Source organism: Pleurodeles waltl, chromosome 7 (genome assembly GCF_031143425.1).
Source record: "Pleurodeles waltl isolate 20211129_DDA chromosome 7, aPleWal1.hap1.20221129, whole genome shotgun sequence".
Classification (NCBI taxonomy): domain Eukaryota; kingdom Metazoa; phylum Chordata; class Amphibia; order Caudata; family Salamandridae; genus Pleurodeles; species Pleurodeles waltl.
In genome coordinates this window covers 817,329,141-817,356,864 of record NC_090446.1, presented here as the reverse complement: position 1 = coordinate 817,356,864, position 27,724 = coordinate 817,329,141, and positions in this window count along the sequence as shown.

Genomic DNA, 27,724 nt, shown 5'->3' with positions numbered 1-27,724 from the left:
GGTGTGTGTTGCCCCTTCACACCCACCACCACCAAGGGCAGAGGAGACAACGCACACATCAGAAGATGAAGACGTGGAACAGATCACCTTCACCCATAAGAGTACCCGGTAGCACCAGTCCCTGCCATCTGGCCACTTATAACCAAGGTCCTGTGCTTTGTAACATGACAGTCCTGCAACAGCTGCTCTCAAGCACTGTTCTCCAGCCCACTGTTTATCTTGTCACTCTGCCCTGTGATTGCCTCTCACTAAGTCATTGGCAAATCATGTCCCTCTGCACTGTCTGACACTTCACCCTAGCATGTCCAATGACATGTCCTTTTGCGCTTGTGTAGGATCACAATGGAAGGTGTCACACTAGTGGACTCACAATCATGGACAATGTAAATATAGCACTGCAGCACTTTATAATAAACAGCACTTACACAACCACTTTGTCTCTGTGTAATGTGACACATCAACCGTGAGGGAAATCTGTGATGTTTGCCTCATGTCAATGATCATAGAATGTCAATACATCTGCCCTGAAAGAATGCGGGCTGATAACTATGCACTGTGGTCTGGATTGTACCATCATCTGCCCTTCCTGAGGGTTAGTTCTGAGGTAAATAGAAACTATACAGTATAATGCTGTGTTGGACAGAGGAAGTCTTTTTCAAGGGATGTCTAAGCCAAAAATTATTGTCTTCAAATTCTTCTTCCAGACAATCTTTACGTATGTGACATTTGACCCAAATTTTTCCAAACACACACCATACAGAAGGAATTGATGTGTATGAGTGTACGCACAAATAAGTAACCTGGCTGAAAAATGTAACAAATGATAGGTGTGAGTTATGTATACTATACTACATGAGATTATACCACCACTCACCTTTTAAGGCTTCACTTGAACATCAGGCTGCAGGCAGACGTAACACAGTGTCCTCAATACCAAATCTGGTCCCAAAGTATGTGAGATTGAAAACATACATCAAAATCTAACAACACATTGGGATCCATAGTGACCTTGAGTGGTGGGTGCAATGGATGGCAGCATCTTAGCAAAGTAGCTCTGGTGTAGCTGCCAATGTAACAGCTCAATTGGGATTTGGTTGCAAATACTAAAGAGACACTGTTCACCCATGCCAAGGCCCTGATCCCCAAGCATATGACACATACTGTAAAGGAGCACCTAAATATGTATTTAACAGTAAAAAAGTATAATAAAACCTGGGGAAACACCTTAACTAACCTAACCTATCCTAACTACACATTACCCACAACTGACCCTAACTGACCTAAGCTAAACCTACTTATCACATTTAACTAAACACTCTAAACCTCAACCCTCCAACCCCCTTCTAAGACGGGACACATGGAGGACAACATATACTAACCTAAACACATACCATCTTATACTAAACAAATATATATTTTCAGTATTTTTAGATTTTTATATATTTTTTTGTATTCTTTTTTTAAAAAAAACGAAACCCCAACATCATCACCCACACACACATAATAAAAAAAAAAAAAAAATTCATACCCCCACCGCCAACCAACTACTACTAACCAAACTAACAGCCCATTCTAACCTAACACTAAGCCCTCTAAACTTACTAATTAAAAGAACCAGGAAAGAGGAGGGAGGGGAGGGCTTCATGGCAGAGGGTATAATTGTTACAAGTTCACCCTCCACGGGGTCTTCTTGATGGCACGTACCCTCTTATTAATTTGTGACATCTCCTGCTGCAGCCTGTTCATTCTCCGCAACATACGTTGCAGGTCACGTTGCATTCCTCTGAAATCTGCAGGGTCAATGCCTTCAGCAGTGGTAGTCTGAGTGCCAGTTGTAGATCTGTGTCCGGTTGGTGGTGCCATGCTTGTAGGGGGAGGTGCAGGTGCTGCTGTCAGAGGTCCGGGAGCAGTGGAGGTCGATGGTCCTGCAGTGGTGCCTGATATGCTTGGTGCCACCTGGGTGGTAGTGGTGGTGCTGGTGGTGGCGGCTGTTGTGGACACCGAAGGGCCCCCTTGGGCAAATGCCCTCCACACTCCTGATGCTCTTTCATGGCGATAACGCCGTGCCATGTGGCGGAACCCAGACTCCACATCCAGAATGTGGCGGTAAGGCATCACCTGGCGCAGAAACTCACGAATCTGGATGGCATTCATATTGGCTGCTGTTAAAAAAGATAAAGCCAAACATTAGCTACTTCATTGTGTGATATGGCTACTGATGAAAATCAGACAATACATCTAATGTAGCTGAAACTGACCATATCACCATACAGATCACACATTCTCCCTGAGGAAGTACATGCCAAAGCAGCCAGCACATGTCCTATCTAACAGCACAGCAATGCTCTAAAAGATGTGTAACAACTTAAATGACCTCTGTATCATTAATCAGCCATTTGTCATGTAAACAATGCTGCAAGTCCTCCACATGTGACAGGCCAACTAATGACTATCTTCTGGATGACAATCAAGGGCCACAAGATCTGTGATTTGTAAATGGAATTGCCAGGATGGAATGCAGTGGCTAATCATGAGTGGGTACCCTAGGGTTGGACAAGTGATTTACAGATTTACATGTCTGTGTACTAAACTTGGATCATCACACCTAGGTACACATTTCATAACCCTAAGCCTGTGCCTCGGGGGAAATGAACAAGCAACACATATTTTCAAACATCTAGGACACCCAGGAAGCTTTGGACAGCTGTACATGGGTTTGGGCAGTCCACCACAGGTAAGGAGGATGTCCAACTAGGATACACCAACAACTTGGACAATCCCATCCACATTTATGTTTGTAAATGCAGACAATTGTCAACATCATTTAATACCACTAATACCTGTCTTACAACAAGCAGATAGATGCAAGCACACATCTGGCCATGAGCTGCGTGCACACCTATGACATTGTACTCAAGTACACATACACGTAGCACAACAGGTGGAGCTAGATGCTGCTAGGAAGTCAAACATGCAGTTGAACATGTTCATTAGTGAACAGGGAGGCTCATGTCTGTGGGTAAGACTTTGGCATCCCTATTCTGTGAGATTCAGGGTCTGACTTGCTGACTAAATCAAGAATATGGGCCTCTGTGAATTTTTCTTTAAAAAAATATCAAATACAAATGTCACCCTCTGCACATGGCCATGCCTACAAGGCTGCACTACAATCCCAAAATATGACTATACACTACTGATTGCCCAGCTCAAAGATGGAAAAAAGTGATACTCCGCTCAAGTAACATATCCGATCATTTACCAGCACATCATACCTTGCTATGTGTCCAACACGCAGGAGTCAATCACACAACAGCTTCAAAAACAACACAGAACTGAAATACCAACACTTACTGGATATGTCTGGGTATGCAAATTGAGCCACTTCTCCGATTGTGTAGGGGGCAGGTCCACCTGTAAAGCATGGAAGGGAGAAATGTGCTTAATGTCTGTGCACTGTACAAAACTTCCAAAAACACATTACTGTGTGTAACATTACATCTGAAAGTCCAGCCTCTCAGGCATGATGATACTGCAACAGACATACCACTGCAAACATGTACAGACCTGGTCACTCCAGTGAGTGATACACACATATCTGCACACATGCAGTGGCCCTAACTATCATGTGGTGACAAACATGCTCCATCAATTGTTTGCAGACTCATTTATGGAGTGTACTCCTCTCATCATTTGTAGTAATGAGAGACATGCAAAGCCACTTTCCTGGAGCACTGCAACACCAGTCACTCAGGTATTGTGGCTTGTGCATCAAGGGACAATCATTTACTGTGTGACACACCTGTGGGTTGATTTAAGGTCATGATTTATCATGCTTTCTATGGTCCCTTACATGTAGGGCCTGTGTTGCGTCTAGGTTACATATGCTACATTAACAGTGTACCCTGAGCCACATATGCACCTTATGACACCATAATGGCAGGAATGCTATGCATTAATTGGTGACATTTTGAGGCTAGCCATGGATTGACCAGTTTTAATATTTGGATACAACAAGGAGATATATGTTGACAGTGTATATTGTAGTCATCCATGAAAGACTGCATGGGCACAGGTGTAGTCATTGCACCTGAAATGTGTCACTCATTGCCCTGTGTACCCATTATGGGTTTTGGAAATCACAGTGAGCCACATTCATCATCTTACCTTTGCCAAGTTGGTTGATCAGTGGGTATAGAGCAAACTGACACTGTCATACTATTAACACATGGTTTAGCAAATGTACTACTGTGTCAATCATGATGATGTAGGTTTCAATTTGTATGTACCTTCGGAATAGCAGCAGTCACAGGAATGCTGGTCTTCTGATCTTAGCATACACACATGCCTGTGATAGCCTCCATACTGGGAAGTTAGTTATTAAACATATGCTGCACTAGATCAGAAGGGGTGTGCCAAACAAAACTAGCTAAGTGTTAGGGAACTTAATATGTATGATGGAATTGGTCAGGGGTCCCTTGCACGACATCATGCACGTAATACATTGTGACCATGCATTCCCCAACGTCAGGTATCCCATGATGATCCCATAACTTATGAGAAGTTCATGGCTATAAAGTAACACAGATAGCATATGCATTAACACTGTTCTAGCTATTGTGCCCAAGACCAATGTAAAACACACTGGTACAATGAACAGAGGGCCATGGATAGTTATTATCCCTCAATTTTTATCATTTGCTTAATTTTATGTGCCACGGCTATGGAAAGCAGCACCAAATATTTAGAGATGAACCCGTGTGCATTACTTTTGGCATCCATCCCTAATTTAATTGTGGCACAACAAAGTCAAACTATCAGCCTAAAATGCTACCTGAGGTTAGAAATAGCGTGGTATGTATGTGTCAGAATCCAGTTCAGACATGAATCAGAAATAATTTTGGGACACATTAATTCTTGAAAATATCTGGTGAAAAACATGTCTTTAAAGGTCAACTCACAGACCATGCCTAAAACATATGTTAGAGACACATTTGCATCATCTATTGACGTGAAGGCAGCACTAATTTACAGGCTCCAGTTGTGTTTTGTAAATCAGTGCAGCTGTTGCGTCAACAAATGAAGTTAATGTGTAGCAGTTATTGTATAACTCAGGGCCACTGTATGTTTAACTTGCATTCCACATGTCCAAATACATTGCCTGCAGCATATGAACAAATCTGCTACTGTCACTACAGAGCATTTAAATGTGCCCATTACTCTAAATTGTACTCACCAACAGGGCCATCAATCACATTCCCCAGGTGGTCCAGCAGGTCTTGCTCCCTGGCAACAAGGTCAGCCCAGCGGTGCTTTAGCTGGTGGTTGTTGCGCGGTGTGTTGTATACGCGTTGCAGATGGTACAGGACCTTTGACCACCGGAGTCTCCTTGCCTCTATGTGAAACCCCTGTATCACCCTGCCACCGGCTTCTATCATCAATGGGAGGAAGTGGCACACCAGCCAAATGAATCCCCCCAGCTCCTCCTCACCCATTCTACAGAGACATGGCCTACCTAAAATGCTTGAAATAATAAAGGAATAAAGGGGTGCGGAGGATAATGAAGGGAAAGGAGGAGAGGGAAATGAAAAGTAAATAACCCTAAAACAGCCCAACTATCCCAAAACTAACACTACCCACAACAGACTCCCAACAGTACAAAGACAAAATTAGACACCAGAAATGACAAAAATACACTTACACAGGATACCACAAACACTTACAAAGCACCAAAAGACAATATAAAGAGCACACAGGAGACAAATTCACAATATTCACAGAGAGACAAGTCCAAACACAGCCACACAGTCAAGAAAAATCACAGACTGCAAAGTGAAAGTGAAAGTGCACCCACAGTACAAATTCTGTAAACAGTATATCTTATTACATCACTTCCTGCCTCAAATACGGTGTTTTTTTTTCGTATGCGTCAAAGTATTATAACCCTTACAGTCCTGTGCGTCATTTTGTTTTATGCACATGCTTAGAAATTACTCTGCATCCATATTTTCAATTATTTTTCATAGTTAACCAATTTCATGGGGTACAGTGTGGGAATTACCGCTCAGGGCCAATGGATATATCATGGTAGTTAGCGTCATTTTTCTACGCATATGCAGTGTTTTTTGATGCATGTGCGTCTTTTTTGACGCGTGTGCGTCCAAATTTATGTCTTTTACTGGGTTTGGGTCATTTCTCAAAATTTATAGTACATGACAGATGTAACTATACAGAGATAGGCTGTCTGCACCTACATTGTGCTTTCCAGTGTATGGGCACATGTGGCAGATCACACTACTGCGGACCATGATCCTCTAGTTGTTGTAGTGGATTTACACTCTTCACTGACGCAATAGATACCCAAACTTTTGGAATACAAGTTGGTATTACCCAGTGAGAGCAGGTTGTGCATCAATAGAGGATAGCAAGGTTACACAACTTAATACAGTAACTCTTTGCCTATGTGTCATTGTGTGTGAATTGCCTATTACAATTTTAGTTGTCCCACTGTGTGAACATCACAAGACGTGTTTTCATAAAAGTGCTTGTATGCATGTGTTGTTAATGGACAACCATCAGATGCTATTCAGTGTGGAAATGAGTAAGGAAATGTGTTTGTCATACACGCAGCAACAAATGCTGACTGAACTTCCCAGAGTTTTGTGACATAAGCATCTCCCATGACAAACCATGCACAGGATAGATAGAGGACGGTTGAGCATGGCAATATTCCAAGACTAAGCCATCACATGTCCTGGAATGTTGGATACCACTTCCTGGTCACTTGTTTCAATACTACCCATGAGTCAGGCATTTGAAAATGCTATGTGGGTACGGTGTTTGTGACAACGAGTCCCAAAACCAATCCACAAATATAATGTCACTCCACAGTTTGAGTCATATAAATGACCTATGTTTCTCCTGTGGCAGTGGAGGACCAGCAGACCAAGCAGCAGGTGTTCACATATTTCCAGTGGTTATTTGCACAGAGGTGTCCAGTTCAAGTGTGTGGGCCCATGTGTAGCCTGTGTCATTATTGTGGTCAATGTTGTCACAGTTACATGCAGGTCTAGTCATGAGTCTGTGGAGCCATTCACTGCACTAACAAAGTATCCTTCACAGCTGAATTGAAAAGAGGAATTAAGTACAAACATGGGGATAGTCCAGCTATGGCTCTGCAGAAGTTGTATGAGAAAGACAACAGGGCAACCTTGGTGTGCTCACAAAGTTAATGGATCAGTATTTTTAAACCGGCAGGTTTCCTCACAACATTTGTACACAGGGTGGCCTCTAAAATTCCCACTGCAGCCGGGAACATCAGTGCCTCTGTGCTGATTGAACTCCCAGCTATTCACCACGCAAGCCCTATCAATATGTTGGGGCCGATGTGATTCAGTGTGTGGACCATCAGGGTACAAACATGTGTTGACATTTCATGCACATTATTAAACGTTGTTTGCTGTGCTGGAGGCACCATACACAATCCATGCATACAGCCATGGTACACTGTAACTATTTGTCACTCATGCATACATGAAACCCACACAAGGGATGGGCCGTGATTAGGCTATTTGAAGACATGTCCCACCCCATGATACGATAAGTAAACTGATTACGCTATACAATGTATTTGAGTATTCATTGTAGACCTACCTGACACAATACCCCAGGAGGAAAGTGAGGGCATGGAAAGCAACTAAGAGACAAATGTAGACACAGGAAACCTTTCTGGTAACGCAAAGACAGGAACCAGTCAGGCTAACAGGATGCATGGTCAGTCAGGAACAAAAATGAACACGGCAAATACACAGTGAGCAGACTGAGCCTGGTCAAAGCTGGAACAACACTGTGGAAAATGTAAACTGTATTTCTCCTGTGTGCTGCAACGTTACACAATAACCCAAGGCCTGTGTTACACAAGTGATTTATATGGCAATGCATAACAGGGATATACATATAATGGCAGTTTCTATGACGCTCCAGGCAGCAGCAAGGGCAGTGCATGTTCAAATGGCTGGTCTGCATGGCGGTGCGCACAGATGTGTGCAGCTTCAGTCTCTCACAAGTCATGTAGGTTAGAATCAAGGTCAAAGGGCCAGCAGTATCTTTCACATGGGAAGCAATGGACAGGTGATTACAGGTCCTACAGACTATGAGGCAGTGCATTATCTGACCGGAAGTCCATGCAGACAGATAAACTATGACTATGGCATCCCATACTAAAGAGGGAAGCACACTGGAGTCAGAATGTGAGTCTGGGAGTTTGTAGATGAAGGATTATCTGGGTACAAAAAGTCAATTTCCAGGGCCCCCTAGAGAAGGGTGGGGAGAGACAGAAAACATGGCAGTGGCAGGACTTATGACCTGGGATGGCATGTGCAGGGGATGTCTTGTGAGCAATGCTAGTCATACTTGGGACACTCTTGCTATCCATTTGCAGCTTACATGGATTTATTGTCACACATACTCCTTGCAAAGATAGCTGATGTCACACTTAATGCTGTCAAGGGTCTTGTCATACATTTCTGTTACCAATGCAATAGCACATTCACTGCCTCATGTATGAATGATGGTGTCTTTGTTGTGCGTCATATGCTGCAATGAACCATGTTGCCAACATGTATGTGTGAAATAGCTGTGGTCCACTGATATTGCCCTTCAATTGGGAAATGGACAGGACATATGTCATTTACAATGTGTGTGAAGTTGGCTGTACATTCATACCCATCAAATGTGATGTGGATTTTTCAGTATCCTAATATGTATTCTTGCAATGCTCCTTGAGGCTACACTCTGATTATGAATCTTAGGGATAATGTGATGCATACATAATTACCCAGACCATGATATAGTGATTAGAATAGGTGTTTAATGACATATGGTAAGACAGTATTGATGGTGACTATAGTTAAAAGAAGTTTTGGACAATGTGTTGTCTCCGACGCAATCCTGCAGCTGTGTTTGGATGGTCCCCCTCATTTTGATGGACAACATCCTCCTCTTCCTCCTCTTCAGCCATTTGTGGGTCTGGTTCATAGAGGGGAATGCTCCTCCTTACACAAATGTTGTGCAGGATGGCACAGGTCAAAATGATCTTGCAGACCATTTCTGGTGAGTATAGGAGGCTGCCTCCGGTGATGTCGAGGCACCTGAATCTTGACTTCAGGGCATCAAATGTCCTCTAGACTATGGTGCGTGTCCTCCGATGTGCCTCATTATAGTCACGCTCTGATGATGTGCTTGGGTTTGCAAATGGGGTCATGATCCATCAAACAAACAACAGCAATGGGAAGAAGATTTAAGGGAAAAAAGGCGCTCACAGAATTCACCAAGCTAGTAGGTAGATGCAAACAATTTTAGACATGGTGCTCTTGGCAAGAGGATCTTCCCCCTCCTCTTCCCCCTCCTCCAACACAATCTCAAAAGAGACAACAGCAAGCTCAACAGAAGTCAAGTCACTCGTGAATTAATAATATGAGGTCAGTAGTCCATGTGTACTGAATTCCAAATCAATTTCCAAATCAAAGAAGACCGTATAGGTTAACAAACATTCCAATTTATTTTCAGAATGGAATGTTCATCTTTTGTTAGAACAGAAAACAGCCAACACATGTTTTGTCGTAGGAGAAAACTGATCCCGCGACTTCCTCAGGGCTCGATATGGTATAATGCAAATATTCAAGAAATCAAGTGCCAATATAATCCCTCTGAGACCTCCTAAAAACAATGAACAATTTATGTGGCTCTGTGTAGAGAAATCCAAAAGGAATGCTCGTAAGGGGTGTGTGTGGAAACACCACCTTAACTAGCGTTGTTGAAACGGCACGTAATAGAGTGTTGTGGAGCCAAGTTTTAAAAGCTCCGTTCGGCATGGATCCCATACCCCTGATTAGCTGAAAATAAAAATGAGTGAGAACATTTTGATGTTGCTTGCACCATGATTATCACATTGCATGGCAGTTGTTCTCATGTGTTGTCTGTGGTTCATCTGTGTTTGTGTTATTGTGTGGAATCCTAGGCTTCTAGGATGTACCATCAGCATTGGGTTGTTTCATTATCTGAACTAGTGTTTGGCTGATTGACCGGATGTCAGAAGTATTTTTGTAGACTTGCAGTGCATTGTGTACTCACTTGTATTATGTCATATGAAAGAGGTTTGTATGTGTCTTAACTGGGGCAGGCATGATACTTCCATACACAGAATCAATTCCACAGTGGTGGTAACACGGTTGCATCTATATGGCCTGGACATCCCATCCAATTTAACATATGCAATAGAATTTGTTAAACATCAGTGAGGCCCTATGATTTGGCTAGGTGACAATGTACAACACATCTCCATAAGTTGTCAGCACTGGTGTGTTGACAATTGACAAGGCACAGATATCCTATGTGTGACAAGTTCTCGGCAGACCTATTTCTCTGCCCTTGCTGAGTTGACTCATGATAAAACGTGTACCTATACTATTGAACCTAGTACAGTTCAGCTGGCTAACTTTGTTGTGAGGTTGACATTTTGAGTGTCAGAAGGTCCATATGCCTGTACATCTGTTGTGTATATGTGTAATTGTCTCAAACCGTATGTGTAGGAATGTGCACCTTCAATATTGTCACATCAATATGTGTTCTTAGCACAGTCCACTTGCTTATTCGTAGTGGGCAATGTAAGAGCAGGAGTGATGTGAGAAATTGGTACTGCCTCAATGATTCCATGTCACCTTCATTAGAATCATCATCATCATGCTATGTGTCTCATGGTGTTTGACCTGCATAGAAACACATTACACACCACTTACACAGTACTTATTGCTTGGAAGGGTGTTTGATTGAGCGTTATTGATGTGATATTGAAAGATTAATCTTCCAAGTTGTATTGCCAGTTAAGGCCATGTCATTGTCATTGTGTTGTTTTAAATTGGTCCCTTGTGTCTGTGGAGTGGCATCTGTTGTTATTTGGATCTGTCACTTGTCCATAGGTGTGTATCCAAATGGGTCAGGATATCACACATGACTAGCAGTGTCACAACCTCAGTGTCTTCCTGGCCTCGTGTCAATGTAGTGGTGTATGTGTTGTGTGTCCTACAGGGTTACTGTGCTGTGTGTATATAAGTAGATTTCTGTACTTACCAACAAGTAGGCCATTTCCATATCATCCATCCTTGAAGTGTTGATTGATGGTGCAGTGGCGTAAGATGAATGAATCATGTACACTCCCAGAATACTTTGCCACGATGTTGGTGATCAAACCCCGGTGATCGACAATGGCCTGCACATTGATGGAGTGTGTGTGCTTCCTGTTGCGGTATAGATGCTCGGTTGCAGCAGGTGGCACAATGTGTACATATGTGCAGTCAATGGCACCAAGCAAATGTGGGAAGCCGTTGATTTGGTAGAAGCCCTGTTTGGTCTCCTGCTGCTTCTGCTGTGTGTTGGGGAAGCTGATGTGGTGGGATGTGAGGGTGATGATGGCATCCAATACCTTAAGTAGGAAGGCAGAGAATGAGGGCTGTGAGATCCCGGCAACCAGGGCACCAGTGGTTTGAAACGAGCCACTTGCCAACATGTGGAGTAGAGCTAGCAGCCTGGTCTCTGGTGGCATGATGTGGGGTGTCTTCAGGCTGGGTGCCAACTGTGGCTCAATGATGCACGGCAGCTGCTGAATGGCTTGCCAGTGGAGTCTGTACCTCTGGATGATGTCTTATTGCCGGAGTCCCAGAAGGATTGTCCTGGTCCGGAATATTCTCTCCTGCCTTCTGCGTTGCCTTTGGGGTCCCTGCTGGTGTTGTGAAAGTTGGTCCTGTGCTCTGCGTCCTCGTGCATGCTGAATGAAAAGCACCTCCATGTCGTCCTTTTGGAGCTCTGCTGTTGCTTCTGTGCGTTTTCCCTAAGTACTAGTGTGTTTGCCCCATTTTAATGCCTGCCCTGACCTAGTCATTTTCCGACTCCGCCCCCCCGGCCGTGCGGGATTTTTGCGCGGTAGCAGAAATATGACGCATGGGTGTTTAAGTAATTTTTTGGACGGGAACGCCTACCTTGCATGTCATTAACCCAAGGTGGTTTCCTGCATCCAGCAAATGACACACACAGCAGAATTTTGGTGTTTGCGGGGTCGGGCGTTATAGTATAGATATGGTACAAGGTTTGCGCCAAATGGGCGTCAAAATTTTTGATGCACATTCGGCGCAGACAGAGTATAAATATGCCCCACACATTTTCCGTACATTTCTGCAAGAGAAAGTTCCTCTTTGTGTGTAGATCCACATATTTTGTATCAGTCTGGCTTCTACATTTTTCCCAATAAAAACGTTACCCCACTTGTGTGGGTGGGCTAGTGCCTGTGACCAGAAAGACCCCAAGCAGAACAGATCATGTTTTTCCACTCAAACTGACCCTTTTTTGCAATCATGAAGGCTAGCACAAGGCATTGCAAACAGCATTAAGGTAGAATGGTTTAGCCTAATTTTTCCCTGCATCGTGCCTGTATAACCCAAGAGCAAAGATCATGAATGAACAGGGCAGGACAAAGGTTCTGCTCTCAGCAGACCAAAGCCCAAGTATCTATTAGACTCACTAGATTGTCTCTTTATTTTTCCAAATGTCATTCACTATTAATAATAAAAGTAGAAGTTGTTCTGGGAGGAAATTCTAGAACGTCATGAGGATAACTCAGTAGTAAACTAGAAAGAACAGAAGTCTCTTTCAGGCACGTATGGGGGGGTGAGGGCAGCTTGGTAACACAAGGTCACCAATTTGCTCTTGCACTGCCAAGTTAGAACTATACAAATTGATTTGTGTCTCACCCTTGCATGTGCAGGGTATCCTTCTAGCTAGGGTCTTAACCACAACCCAACTGGCGCTTGCTTTACTGGGAGTCGGCTGCTTCTCAGATCCTTTATGTGCCTGAGAGGGGTTTGGGATGTGCGCCTGTGCTCAAATTTTAGTTTCTTCTAGTTTAACAGGAGTAGATGGAATCTGGGCCCTTTAAGGTTTGTTTAGTTCCTGCTCAGATTGCCAGCCTTGATTGCTGCTCAACATCCTTCCTGTTTCATGGACACGCATTTGTTCAGCAGTAGAAAGTATTTCTTAAATAAGTAAATAAAATGTTGCAAAGCTACTCATTATGTCACCAATTCCCATTCTTGGCCCTTTAGTATCCTTTTATTCATTCACCATTTTCTCGGTCTGGTGCATGTCACTTGTATGGATTACTAGGCCCTCTCTGACTATCCCCACTTTTTGGTGTACAAGCACACAGCATTGCCCAGCCCCTGTGGCTAAGCTGGATAGTCCTTATTATTATAAGAATTTGTGCATCAATTTCTTCCATACTCTGACCCAACTGAACACCAGCATGAAACATGAGCGACCTTTGATAAGGTTTGAGGTTTGCAGGGCATTATAGGTGAGAAGATATCATGGGATCCATGCAAGGCACACCAACTGGGACTCCCCTGCATGTCTTGTTTATGAAAATATATGGGAACTGTATGTTTCTCTGGGCAGATTCAAGCACAGGTCTAAATACCCCAGCTACTCCTTTGTAGAAATGTGAGGCAAATGCACGATTTTAGCCATTGAGGCAAAGTTTGAGGTTTGCAGCCCACTGTGGGGAAGTGAGTGGGATCCACACTATTCTCACCACCTATGACTCCTCTGGGTGGTCAGTTTAAAAAAATGTCAGGTGCTGTTACTGTCCCTTCCTAATACATCCATCACTCAATTACAGACTTATGCCAATTGGTTTGGGCACTGCCAGTACTAATAAGGTCAAAGAGTAAAAAGTAGAACCAGTATCAAACTATTTAACCCATCACTTAGTGGTAGTGAACCATCAAGGCACCAGTCACTTTATAATCCATTAATGTGTGCCATACAAAGATAATCACACTGCTGACTAGAGGCCCAACACCTACAACTCTCACATCAACAAACTGCCAACATTTAAGGGCCCATCACATTCATCAGCCCACAGGACTAAAGCACCAATCACACTGTCACTTAACAAGTCAATGGCCAACTTACATGCAAGCACACCTCTAATAAACCAATACACACTTACTGCCAGTCAATAGACAAACATGCCACCAGCCAACAGCCACACATACAACTGGTCAATAATCAAACAATCCACCAGACAAATGCCACACATACTGCCACCCACAGCCACACATACCTCCAGCCACACAATCACCACTATTCACACACTTCCAGCCACTGATGGGTGTTAGTGTATTGGCTGGAGCTTTGCTTCTATAAAAGCTCCTACCTTGATCACCTGTCTTCTAGCTACACATGATCCTGATGAAACCAGGTCTAGGCTACGCTTTGGCAACAGGTTCATGTCTGACTTAAACAGAGCCCTAATACCATGAGGGGGCAGATGAACCTTTACTAACATCTCCCTGTAGCTGCCTGATAAAGCGCAGAAATCCAACTGCTCCCATTGTACGAAAGTAAGTTGGGAGTATCCAAGAATGCCTTTGGGGCCCATTCACCAGAGAGTGTTAACCTATCTACAGGGTAAATAGTATAACCATGCTGGGGCAGACTCTATTAAGTTTAATAAAGAGCACTTCCAGAAAGACTATTAGCCTTTCGGTTTGACAGACGGGTACTTAGTTAAAACATAACACATGCCCTGTTCTCCATTAGGTGCAGTGAATTGTCTATAATGCACTTATAATATGAAGGTCATAACATATTTGATGTTTCAACATAGGCTTAAAGTGGCGAAAAGGCAAAAGCAGGACCTATGTATGCCTCGTTACTTAAGTCAGTAAAGGAACAGTGGTTCAAATCTAATTTAAGAAGTAGATATTGGATTACAGTCTTTCTTTCCAATTACATGGAAGAATTTTAAAAAGCCAAACAGCAACTCAAGTAATGAACCACAACATATATGTGTCAATGAACAGACATTTAGGGTAGACACTAAAGGCCTGATTTGAAATTTGATGAATGGATTACTCTGTTGTAAAGGTGATAAGTATCCTGTCTGCCTTATTACAATTCCATTACATCCAGTGGCACCTGCTATAAAGTACATGTGATACCTGTCATGTTTGTGACAGGGTAACCTATCTGTCATGTTCTAAATCAGGCGGTGCAATGTAGACCAAGTTGGAAAACACAAGACAGGCTGTGATGGGCACTAGGGACCATAATATTTATTCTCCTACCTCCTTCTTTGCTGAGTATAAACTCTGCATTAATTACATCAGTGACTTTTGCTCTGTTGCAGAAATGCAGTTGGTAGAGTGTTGACTTTGAAGTCTTGCAATGTCCTCCACAACAGAGGCTACTGCTTCTACAACAGGAAGGCTTTCAATAGTAGCCAACTGAAAGCCAAACATAAAATTGCAGCAAGCTGGGCCAAGAGAGGTCACACTATTGTGGAAACCACTCTAGGCCTAGTGGGCATTGTAAGAAACTGGGATATCAGTAGAGGCGGGTGAGCACCCAACTCTTAGGAATTGAGTTTTGGTTGAAGGGCATGTGAACCCTTCTCACACAAGAACCACAATCCCTCAGGATAAACTACAAAAGTCACTAAATTAAACTGTGCTTAACCCTTTGGTAACTTAGCGAGAAAGCAACAATATGTAATGTATTTATGCAGCATGTAAACAGTAGTTAAGTGAAAACACAACACAAGAAGAACCCCACTCCAAAACAACAAAATTCAATCAGTGAAACCAGAGTTATTCATTTTTAAAGTTTTTTGTAAAAACTAGTGACTAAGAGATCAAAGCTGCAACCATGGGGATCTAGTCACACAAGACTAGGGGAAAGTTGAAAGTTAAGAAAGACTGCTATACTCTCGTTGAGATACAGAAGCAGGATTGGGCAGAGTCTCGGCATACCTTCAGACTTGATAGAAACTTTGAGGAAAAATGGCTGAGTAGGTAAAGTTTAGTGGGACAAGGAAGCTGGTGCGGTCCGAGGAAAAGACATCATCATCGGAAAGCCACTGGACCAAGTTGCACTGAAGCTTTCCAGGTTGGGACTTTGTCACTTTTTTGGAAGTCGTAAAATCTCCAGTGGGATGAAGCTGCAGGCAGTAGCTGATGAGGGCTCCACTAAGCTGGATATGCCTTCTCTGAGGAGCAGCTGAAAGGGATTTGCTACTGCGGAGAATAACACAGCGGGAGCTACTGCAAAGTGATGGTGATACACATTGAGCAGATCAGCACCTAGGTAGGAACTGGTTTCCTTTCATTTTTGAGAGCATTATTTGGCTGAAAAAAATTGATGGCCCAAGGTTTCAGTTTTGCCCATTTTGGCACCTTTTGCCCCACCTCCGAGGGTCCTGGTCTGGATTGTCACCACTTGAAGGGTTAAACTTGCTTCAAGCAGGGTGCAAGTGTAGGGTTCAAATTGTTGAAGCTTTTTGTGTCCCTGTAGCTCAGACCAGAAAGCCAGCCACTTAACCCTTGGTGTTGCTCTGGTAGTGTCAGCAAAGCAGTCCTCAAAAGCAGGAAGATTCTTTGAGGGTTCAATGAAGGCTTTAAGCAGCAGGGTATTCCTCTAAACTATAAGGCAGGCCTTCTGAGTGTCCTCTGCAGATCCAGGAGTGTACTGAAGAGTCTAAGGGTCCTATTTTTATACTTGGGGCCAATGCAAAGAAACCTCTAGACCCCCTCCCCCGGCAGATGGTTCTGAATTTCCTTCCTTCCTTCCTTCCCTGGGTCCAAGAGGTCTAGGGTGGCAGAACACTGGTGCAACTTTCTTTGTGATTGTACTGAGGCAGCTCTTTTGAAATATAAGTGGGACACGAAACAAATCCGCCCTTCATATTCTGTCTGATGACCAGTCCTTCCAACAGTTAGTCCCCCTTTGTCTCACTGTCTGAAAGAAATACACAAAGGCCAACTGTTCATAGTCATGTGACACAGGACACAGGCTGCAGGCACCAAATGGTTAGGACAAGAAAATGCCAACTTTATAAAAGTAGCTTTTTCAGAATGTTGATTTAAAATCCGACTTTACCATTAAAGAGAATTTTAAATAACAATTATTTTGAGACCAAACATGATATATCTACCTTTTCCCAACCAAAGTTATCACTTATAAGATGTAATAAGGCAACCCAATGTTATCATATGGGTGAAGTAGGCCTTGCCGGAGTGAAAAATAAATGTAAAGGTTTTTCATTACCAGGACATATAAAAGTTAACAGTATGTCTCTAACTTTTTTTAAATAAAATGCACCTTGCCCCAAGGGCTGTCTACAGACAACCCTTGTGGATGACATAAGTATTAAAAATAAAGCTTTAGGCCTGGAAAAAGGGGTATTTTGCCTTGTCAAATTGCCAATGCCAGGCCTGAGATATGTTTTAAAGTGCTATGTAAGTGGGTGACACTATAAATGAGCCCACTAGCTGTATTTAATTGAGAGGCCCTGGGTACAAGTAGTATTACTCTATGGTAGATGGTGATCCTGCCAGAGGAAAAACACAGCTCCCCACAGTCAAGGTCTTTGTCTCAACATATAGGATGGCACAATGGGTCCTGCAATCCACATGTGGCATTTAGCTTAAAAGCCCTGGATACGTTGTTAAACCATATAATATGGACTTACAGGTAAGTTAAGTATGCCAATCAGGGATATTCAAACGTCATCATTTTGAATGGGGGCACAGACACTCAATCTCTATTAAGGTAAACGTGCACAGAGATCTAAAGCCAGCAAAACAGCAAGGGAAAAAAGGAAATATCTGAGGGTACACAAAAGATGGTTATTTCAAACAGGCCTAAAAAAATAATGTGACCAAGAATTGTTGTAACACCAAACTTAGAGTGTAGCTCCTTGAGCAATGTTTGCATAGAGTAGCTACATGTGTGTTATGTGGGGACAGGTACTAAAGTGTATTAAACTGATCCATAAGGCATGGAATGGCAGGGTTACAACAGAAGAGAAAATTGCTCCCATGTTCGGTGAATAAAATACTACATACTTCATGCCATTAGATCATCAGAAAGAAATTGGTTGATGTTCCCTGCTTTAATGAGGTTAGAAGAAAACGCACTATCCTACACTATGCCCAGTTTCTGGAACAGATTTCTGATATAAAAGAAGTTACAGTAGGAAAATCTTGAAAAGTTGGAAAAGAGAATGATAGATTATTCTCTTTCTGGTCCCTCCTCAGTGTCTGAATCTTTGTAACAGCAAACACTTTGGGTAACAATTCACTATACAAAATGAATTAATCTAAATATGCTTCTTAATAATATTTTAGGTTTTGGTTACTCTTAGAGAAAGACGTTGTCACATAAAAATGTAGATTAAAATGATTATTTAGGGATGCAAAGACAACACAAACCTACCAATTTCATATAATGTGGGGAAACTGAACTCGCATGGCAAGAGGTTTTGTGGAGACCTGTGTAATTTAATCTCAGCATTTTATAATCTGTTTGATAGCACAGATGTGAAGCATTTGAGAACCATAAACTGCCATTTATTGCATTCAGAAAAAAGCACTGGGTTCAGTTTCTTAAATGATGGGGAGAGGTCTAATAATACGTGAAAACAGCCACAACGGCCACCATTGAAAACATTGAGAGCATTGTGAAGCACTTATAGTGTAGCTATCTTCCTGTTGCATCTCAGTTTAACACTATGCTGCACAAAAGTGATTGAAAATATCAAGTGTTTTTGTGCTGTGATTGGCTCCCATATAAGTGTTCACATGGTTGCATGTTTGGATACAAACCACAGACTAATTGAACCATGTTAGTCCATATTTAGTTTCTCTGGGCACCTTTGTCTAGTTTTTGGTTCTGAAAGAAAAACTGCAACTTCTGTTAAGGCATTGATGATGTGGTGAAGATGGGTTAATAGTTCTTTGGAGTATTTTGAATGTCATTTTATATAACCAAAGGATTGTTTGTTGCATTAAATAATTTGTTGCTTGTTCTTGAGTTGTAGCGGTCCAAAGGAATCCCATTCAGGAGTTAATGGCAGAGGAATGCTGGAGGAAGAATGAGTGCATGGGAGAGTTCAGGATTTTTTATGCTTAACACATATAATAGATATCGTTTTGCCAAAAATGATACTGATATTGGAAGCAACATCTTTATAATAATAACGCATAAAAGATGCCAAGAAAAAGTTTTATCTAATCTTCAATTGCGAAAAAGAGGGCACAGGCTGTTCAATGCTGATTTTTTTTGGCTTAGGAAATATCGTTATTGATATTTACTAAAACTGTAGCAGTTTATCTCTTTCTATGTATTAGTTACTGTGGGATTGTAAATTTTTACACAGCAGTCATCTGAGTTGGCAAATTTTGGCAATGAAATAATTGGAGGAAAGAGAACACATCATTCAAAAATTCATATCAGAAATATACCATTCCAAAAACTATGAAGAGTTTTCACCATTCACAGTAAACCCTCCAAGCATTTGATGATTACAAATGCTATTTGAAAAAACATGTTCTAATGTAGCTGACTTAGATGTAGACATTTTCTTCAGATAGAACCAAAATGCAATATTTTTCTCGCACAGTTTATAATCACATTTCATTACATACTCTGTTAATTATTTTTCATTGAACACTATCACTATGTTAGTCAAGAAGCAATTAGCCTTTTGTTATTTCAGATTTTAAATACTTTGAAACATATAGATTCATTTTACCATTTTATAAATAATCTCCACCTCCAGTGGCTCTTGAAAGCTCACAATCATGACATCATCAACATGAATGGGAAGTAGAGCAGAACAAAACTAGGCAACAAACCTTCTTCCACACAGTTGCTCTAATTTATGAAAGAGCTGAAACCACTCTACTCACATGGCAACACAAAGCAGTAGCCATTACCTTCAAAGGCAATTGCACCATCTATAAAGCCATCACAAAATTCAACCATTCTGATCTACCTGATAAGGAGACCACATCTCACACCTGAATCTAGGTCATTATCAATGGCAAGGCAAGAAAAAAAGAAAAAGAAAAGAAAACAAGGCAACAGACCTCCTCCATTTGTAAACCAAAGATCTGGAACAACTCCCCTGTGTTCATCAGTACCACCACACTCTCTTACCCTGCCAACATTCAGGAAAGAGCTGAAGACGCACCCCTCTAAAAACAGCCACATTACAATGAAGTAACAGCCTACCACAACTCTCAGAACCCAGCTTCCCATTCAAACACTTTTCAACTGTATCTTTCTCTTTTACCCAGTACAATACTTTGTTGCCCTTTGACTACGCTGGACTTATAGAAATTCAGTGAATTGTTTATTTTTTTAAAGTGTGAATTAAGATTTTCATAATGGTGTGCAGTGTGGGGTTGGACACTGGATCTGTTCAGCAGGGCCTGGCCTATGCATAGGCCCTGTTCCTGAACCCCCATGGGAAGGTGTGGTTGACTATGTGATAATACAATATAAAAATATAAAAAGTGGGCCTTTAAGCTCTTCAGAGAAGTCAGCATATTAACATATATAAAGCAGACCTATCATATTTGTCAAAAAGTCACCAATAATTATAATCAAGTCTACATTAGATACATTCACACACTAAAATGGTTAATGAAAGTAACTGTCATAATGTTTTCACATGTCTTGAGTCTTAACATTTTTGAGGCTATAAAATGCACTCACTGCACTAGCTCAGAGTGCCTCAAAAATATAGTAAGCTCTCCTCGGGGTCATAGATTTAATGATGAAGGAGACTTACTAGAATGTTTCTGGGGGGCTGATATACTCCTTGCATGTCCCCACAACATTAAAACATTGTTGGTGACACTTCTGCCCCTAAGGGCACCATCAGCCTCCAAAAATATAATTAAAAATCCCTTACAGGGCATTATGGAGAGCTCCTTCGCTGAAGAATGTTATAATAAATTAGCAGTTCCTGTCACTCATATATTATTCCTTTCATTTCTTTAATGTATTTTAGGTGCCCATGTAGCACATTCTTTAATGTATTTATTGTGACCTGGTGCCAAGTGAGGGTACCCACACCTTTTCTTATTTTTGGGAGCTGTGGGAGCAGCCCCAAGGTCCCTGTGGCCTGTGTGAATTCCCCACCACCACTGTGACAGGAGCCCCCTATTTTTTTATTTCATAAAAAAGAGTGCTCTGTGTCTACCTGAGGCACCCACATGTAGCTAACCATTAGGTGCTGTTTGGGTAGCACCAATGACTCTTGCCAACTCTGCAGTCAATACCTATTGTGGTGCCAGTGTGGCAAGAGCCAACTCCATTCTCCTTTTCTCTTGCCTGGGTCGAGAACAGCTGTTTTCTGCTCTCCTGCCCAAGGAGGTAAAAATACGTTATAGTAAGGTGCTGAAATCCAGAAATGAAACAAGAATGTATTGTAATATTCCCCAACCTACTAAAATATGCCAGATACAGTTCAGTCAATTAACTATTACATGCGCCCTATCAAGCCCTGTTAAAGACATCACTCACAATATGTTTAAATCACGTCCTCAAAAGTATTCCACAAACTACTCCTGGACCCATTTTTTAGCAAATCTTTAGTGCTAATGCATGTAACCTTTTGTGATATGTAAGACTTGAAACATATCTATGAAATCACCCACATTTAGTAGATAGTATGCTCTTTTTCACTGGTATTCAGGTGCATATGAAACAAAATGACTCTCCAGACAGTAATATGATTAGCAACTTATTAACATGAACACTGCCCAAAAAAGTATTTGGCAATCATTTACCTTAATGAGAAGTGTCTGTGGAATAACTCATCTGGCATAGATTTTAAGTCAACAGTTCAAATCTATGCATTAGTCATTGATAAACATGTATCTGGCCTGTTACTACTGCCTGTAATTGAGCTTTAAACTGCTTTTTCTACATGGAAAAATACACCTTCTGTTACACCTAAACCTCCATTTTATCACTTATAAGTCACCCCTTCGTAGGCCCTAAATCTTCTTAGGGCAGAGCGCATGGTATTTATGACATAGAACATTTGTCCTGACAATGTGAAAAACTTAAAGTTGTTTTTTCTTTTTTTTGTTTTCTTTTTTGGCTAATTTCTCCCATAGACTAACACTTTGTCACCCTACTACATTTCACAAGCTCTAGCTCCAGAGTGGGAGTAGATAGATAAATTATATTACACTCAAATATATTCTAATTTTAAATCTCTTTAATGGTGAAGTCGGATTTTAAGATAAAATTTAGAAAATGCCACTATTAGAAAGTTGATATGTGTGTGCCTAAATCCAAAGTCCCTGTCATCCATTGTCTACTGGTTCACACTACTGTGGATGGCTCTGTTGTAGTGGGTTGTGTTTTGCTTCCAAACAAAAAGACAGAGAAAGCCTAGGTAGTAGGGAAAAGGTTCTTCCTGACAGGATGGCTGCGATGGAGCAGTACCCTGATTACTCATCCTGCAGCAGACAGAAAACCTGACACCAGGCCTGTCCTTAACTTTGGCACCATAGATCCTAGATAGTTTGGAGCCAGGAAGGGGAATTACTGAACAAACGTAGCGGTAGGTCAGGGAATTCTCCCACTCAGAGCTGGTCCAGGCATAAAAGTAGGACCTTCAGAACCTCTCATTAGAACACTTCTGAACCTGTGAATGATTGAGGACTGCCCTGCTGTCTGAGGAAGAGGGACAGCCATTTTGACTGAAGAAAGAATTTGACCTACTTGCCTTGAACCTGGACCTATCAAGAGTGGCACCAAGGGTGTCTTGACGGACCTCCTGTGTGAGCTATAGTGACACAAGAGCCTTCCTGCAACTGCCCAGCTGACCAGCACCAAGTGGCCCAAGTGGACCTGCCTGGGCTTGCCTGTGCCCTGCTGCTGGCCGCTGCTGGAATTAATTCTGATGCTCAAGAGGTTTTCCCCCAAGTCTTATCTCTACTGGGCATCAGTGTGAACTCCTCCTAAAGGAAAGGTGAAAATCCTGAGGTTTGGGCCACTTGTGACCACAACCTCTTTGTACTAAGAATTTACCGCCTGCATTGACTGGCAAGGAGAAGCTCAAGTGGGACTAGCTCCTGGTGCTGGCAGCGACCATCTGAGTTAACAGGTGACCCTTAACCTGCTGTTCATGCCGACAGCGCCTGTCCAGCAAGATCAACTAAAGTGAAACTACAGTGACAATTTGCTCTTGGTGACAGTAACTGTTCAGTGGGACTGACTTGGTTCCAGTTTCCGACCACAAACAAATGTGGTGTATGCCTGCCCAGAAGTGCCTTGATTTAAGTCTCAAATAGAGGAACACATTCACATAATTTGCACCCCAAAGTGTTGTACAACAGAAAGATAACATGAATGCCTAACGTCCTACAAACCCTTATGAGACAAGAATTGAAAAATAGAAGCTGAGCATCAGATTTTGCATCACCAAAAAGTATTGAAGTTAAAATTAGCTGGAATGTTTATTAGCCCATAAAGAAGTAAAAAGAAATTGCCTTGGGAAAAAGTAATCTCAATGTCATAATAGAAGATCTTGAGTTTAGTCCCACAATCTTTTCCTACTTTTCTTTGAACTCTCTTGTTTAACTGTTTGGCTGGTGAACATGGGCACTTGATGAACATGCTGAAAAAATAATTCACAAATATTTCCCTTTGATGCTATGGAAATAAAGTACTTTCAGTAAGATGGTTCTACGCAAGATAAAGAAATAGCATTTTGCATCCTTCTGTTTGATAGTTTAACCTCTAGAGGGTATTAGAGATTTTGTCCAGTAAGCGGTTTGTGCGAAGAGCCACATGATGTGACCAGAAAGGATCCTATCTAAGAGAAATGTCTTGGACTGTAATGGACAATCACTGCAGGAGTGATGGGGGACGAAAAGAACACAGTGAGTTCTGCTTTTGATTGAGACAAAGATTAATACCACTGGAGTGAGCAGATTATGCAACGTGGTCACTGTGCTCATGGAGTGTGATGTTTTGGTCTTTTAAATCTTTGTGCCAATGTACGGAGACAGCTTCTGCCCAAACCTATATGGTCTTAAAGTCTCTGATAACTGTGTGGTATTTGAGTCATTGTTGTTTGCTTGGTGTGTCAGTCAATGTCAGTATTTGTCATTCTGGCCCTCATTACAACATTTGCAGTAAGTGCCTCTTACTGCCATGCTGACTGCCACCAACATACCGTGACCGCGGTGGTATACTGCTACGGGTATTATGACCCACACATAGAGATCCGCCACTATCCCGACACGCACACAAGTCCGCCAGCCCAAAGGTCAGTGATAAACAGGCGGTACCAAAACCCACACAGTTACGCAAACAGTAATACGCCCACAGCACCATGACCCACGAATCACCGCAGCGGACATTCAACCACCATAAACCATTGGCGCTACAGACCGCCGCGCTCAAAATACACACACACTAACAAAACAACACCACATTGGACAATTCAAACTACACACACCTGACACAGATACACACACCACACCCACACCAATATAAAACACACACCCAAAATACCCACAACCCGTTATGACCCAAACATGTTGGCAAGTGAGAGAGAAAGCCAGGAGCGCCCACTAAATCTGAGCCACAAAACACCATCCCCCATACACCATCCACACAGCACACACCCCAACACATCACCCCACACACCCTCATACATACCACTCACACTACACCCATGGCACCACAAAGACACCCCAGGTTCTCAGAGGAGGAGCTAAGGGTCATGGTGGAGCAAATCATCCGGGTAGAGCCACAGCTATTCGGATCACAGGTGCAGCAGACATCTAGTGCAAGGAAGATGAAGATATGGCAGAGAGTCGTGGACAGGGTCAACTCCGTGGGACAGCACCTAAGAACAAGGGATGACATCAGGAAGAGGTGGAACGACATATGGGGGAAGGTGCGTTCCATGGTAGCAAGACACCAAGTAGCTGTACAGAGGACTGGCGGTGGACCTCCACCACCTCCCCCACAACAAACAACATGGGAGGAGCAAGTCTTGGCAATCATGCATCCTGAGGGCCTCGCAGGAGTAGCAGGAGGACTGGACTCTGGTAAGTCAAATCTTTACTACTTTAACCCCCACCCTAACTGCATGCCATCACAAACAACAACCCCTACCGTCACCCCAATCACCCCGCCACCTCACAGATACCCCACCATCACAACCCACCCATCCCATCCCAATACCAAGCCATGCATGCAACACCAATGCATGGACCCCCATCACAGACCTGCATGGACACCCATCACTACAGCATGCACACTAGTGACATTCACTTAGCCAAACAAAGCACAACTCACACAAGCCAAAGCTGCCTTGCTAAGAACAACCATAGGGGGAAACATATCCATGCACAAGATGGCACACGCAGTTACAATAGCACTGCATATACATCCCCACAGTACCCCGACTCAATGTCACCGGAGAGGAGGTGCCAGCCACATCCAGTCCCCCCCTGAAGAGGCCCACAGTGATGACAGCAGCTCTGCACGCCTGGATCACGATGACCAACCTGGCCCATCAGGGACCTCTGGACAGTCGGTGACCCAGCCACAGTCCCAACCCACCACAGAACCTCCCCCCTCAGGAAACACCAGCACAGCACCCACCCAGCAGGCCCATCCCTCTGTCCCCAGGGCACGTCAATCAGCAGTGTGTCCAACACTACAGGGACCCCGAAGCAACGCCACAAACACAGGACGATCAGGGACCTGGGGTAAGTGGCAGTGGGCACACGGTTCAGGGGACAGAGGCGCAGGACAACAGGGAAGCTGGGAGGACTGCTGTGCGACAGGGGGAGGACAGGCCCAGGGAAGCGACTCTCCACGAGACACTCACCAACATCCTGGAGCATACCACCATTCCCAGGAGATCATGGGCCAGATACTGGCCAAGCTGCAGGAGACCCAGCGGCTGCAGGAGGGACAGTACCTGGGGATCAGGGAGGACCTGAGGGACATCCACACCACCCTGGTCACTATTGCAGGGGTGTGGGCAGACATGGCCAACATCATGAGGGAGGCAGTGGCACACCAACGGGCCCCTGAACCTAGCCAAACCGAAGAACAGCCCTCCACCTCCGCCGGCGCTAGTTTACAGGAATCCCCGCCACAGTAACAACAGGCCACCAGCACCCTAGCCCCTGCAGAAGGAAAACCACCGCGCAAACGGTCCCTGCGATCCAGGCAGAAGCCAGGAAACATTGTCAAGACACACGCCAGGACATAAGACTCTCCTGATTGTCACCCTTCTGTCCCACTCTGTCCCCCTGTCCACCTTGAACTGCCATTGCTCCCCTTCCTATGCACCCTTGGACAATGCACCTGTGATACAAATAGACTGGACTCTAACTTGGACTTTCCTCTATCAGCAGCCCAGCCTATTCCAATAGGCTGCCACACGACCATCCCCAGGCTCATCCTCCTGCAGAAAAGGCACCTGGAATCTCAAGGCCAGGTTGTGCAACATACAACATGCAACGATGATCTGGCAGACCTTCTTGGGTGAGTAGTACAGGGATCCACGAAGGTTCTCTCAATAATCCTCTTTGTTCGCCCATGTGACTAATTGTAATGTTCCTCTGCCCTTGTCCGGCATTCCTCAATGGGGTCAGTAGCCTTAAAAGTTTGGGGTAACCAGAGTCACCTGCAAATATTCGAGGGATACCTGTTAGCCACACACTCAACCTTAGGGCCAAAACCACACCCATATACCTACACCAACTGGGTGGGGACCATGGGCTCACCTATTAGCCACACCTGGTGCCTCTAGAGTTGAGCAACATCACAAAACAAAATAAAATGAAATAAAATGATGGACGGAGTGTTGAAACTTTTCAAACACTCACCCCCAGTCACAGATCTATGTTTAATCCATCGTTATTTTGCTCGCCACGTCACCCCAGTTTGGACCCAACCACATGCAAATCAGTCTTGACCCTGTTCCCCATGGGAACAGTCCAGCCCGAACTGCTAGGCCAGGTCCTCCCTGGACAGGAAACAAGCATCCTGGGACCGGTTTCAGGGTATCACCCTTCACCAGCCAGGCTAGCTTGAATCCAGTGGTGCAGCGAGCAAGGGACCCACGTCTGGGCATACCCCTGCCACTTAGGGTGCACAAAGCAACATCACAAAACAAAATAAAATCATGGACGGAGTACTGAAACTTTTCAAACACTCACCCCAGTCGTTATTTTGCTTGCCACGTCGCCAGTTGAGACATCACATATGGGATGCTGCTATTCCTCAAGATAAACCCATCATGCACAGAGCCAAGATTCTTGCCATTGACATGGGAGATGTACTGGTCTGCCAAACACACCATCTGGACATTCAGAGAGTGAAAGCTTTTCCTATTGGTGAACACTTGTTCATTTCTCCGGGGGGAGGAACAAATGAAATATGTGTCCCATTAATGGCACCAGTAATGTTGGGGATATGTCCCAGTGCATAGAAGTCACCCTTCACTGTGGCCAAATCGTCCACCTGGGGGAATACGATGTAGCTGAGCATGTGTTTCATCAGGGCAGACAACACTCTGTTCAGCATGTTTGAGAACATAGGCTGTGATATCCCTGATGCCATCCCCTATTCATCCTCAGTGGTTGAACTCTAGGGTGAAAAACGTGAGCAGAAGGTCATATTCACACATATGTCAATATTAATATGCATTTCTTTCTTTCCAGAAACAGTATGTGAGCTCGTTAGTCAGTTGATGTGCAAATATCTGCTGTGACGCAGTTAGGTGCCATGGCCGGTGCCCCCCTGAAATGGCGGTTGCCTGACCTGTGAGGAGAGA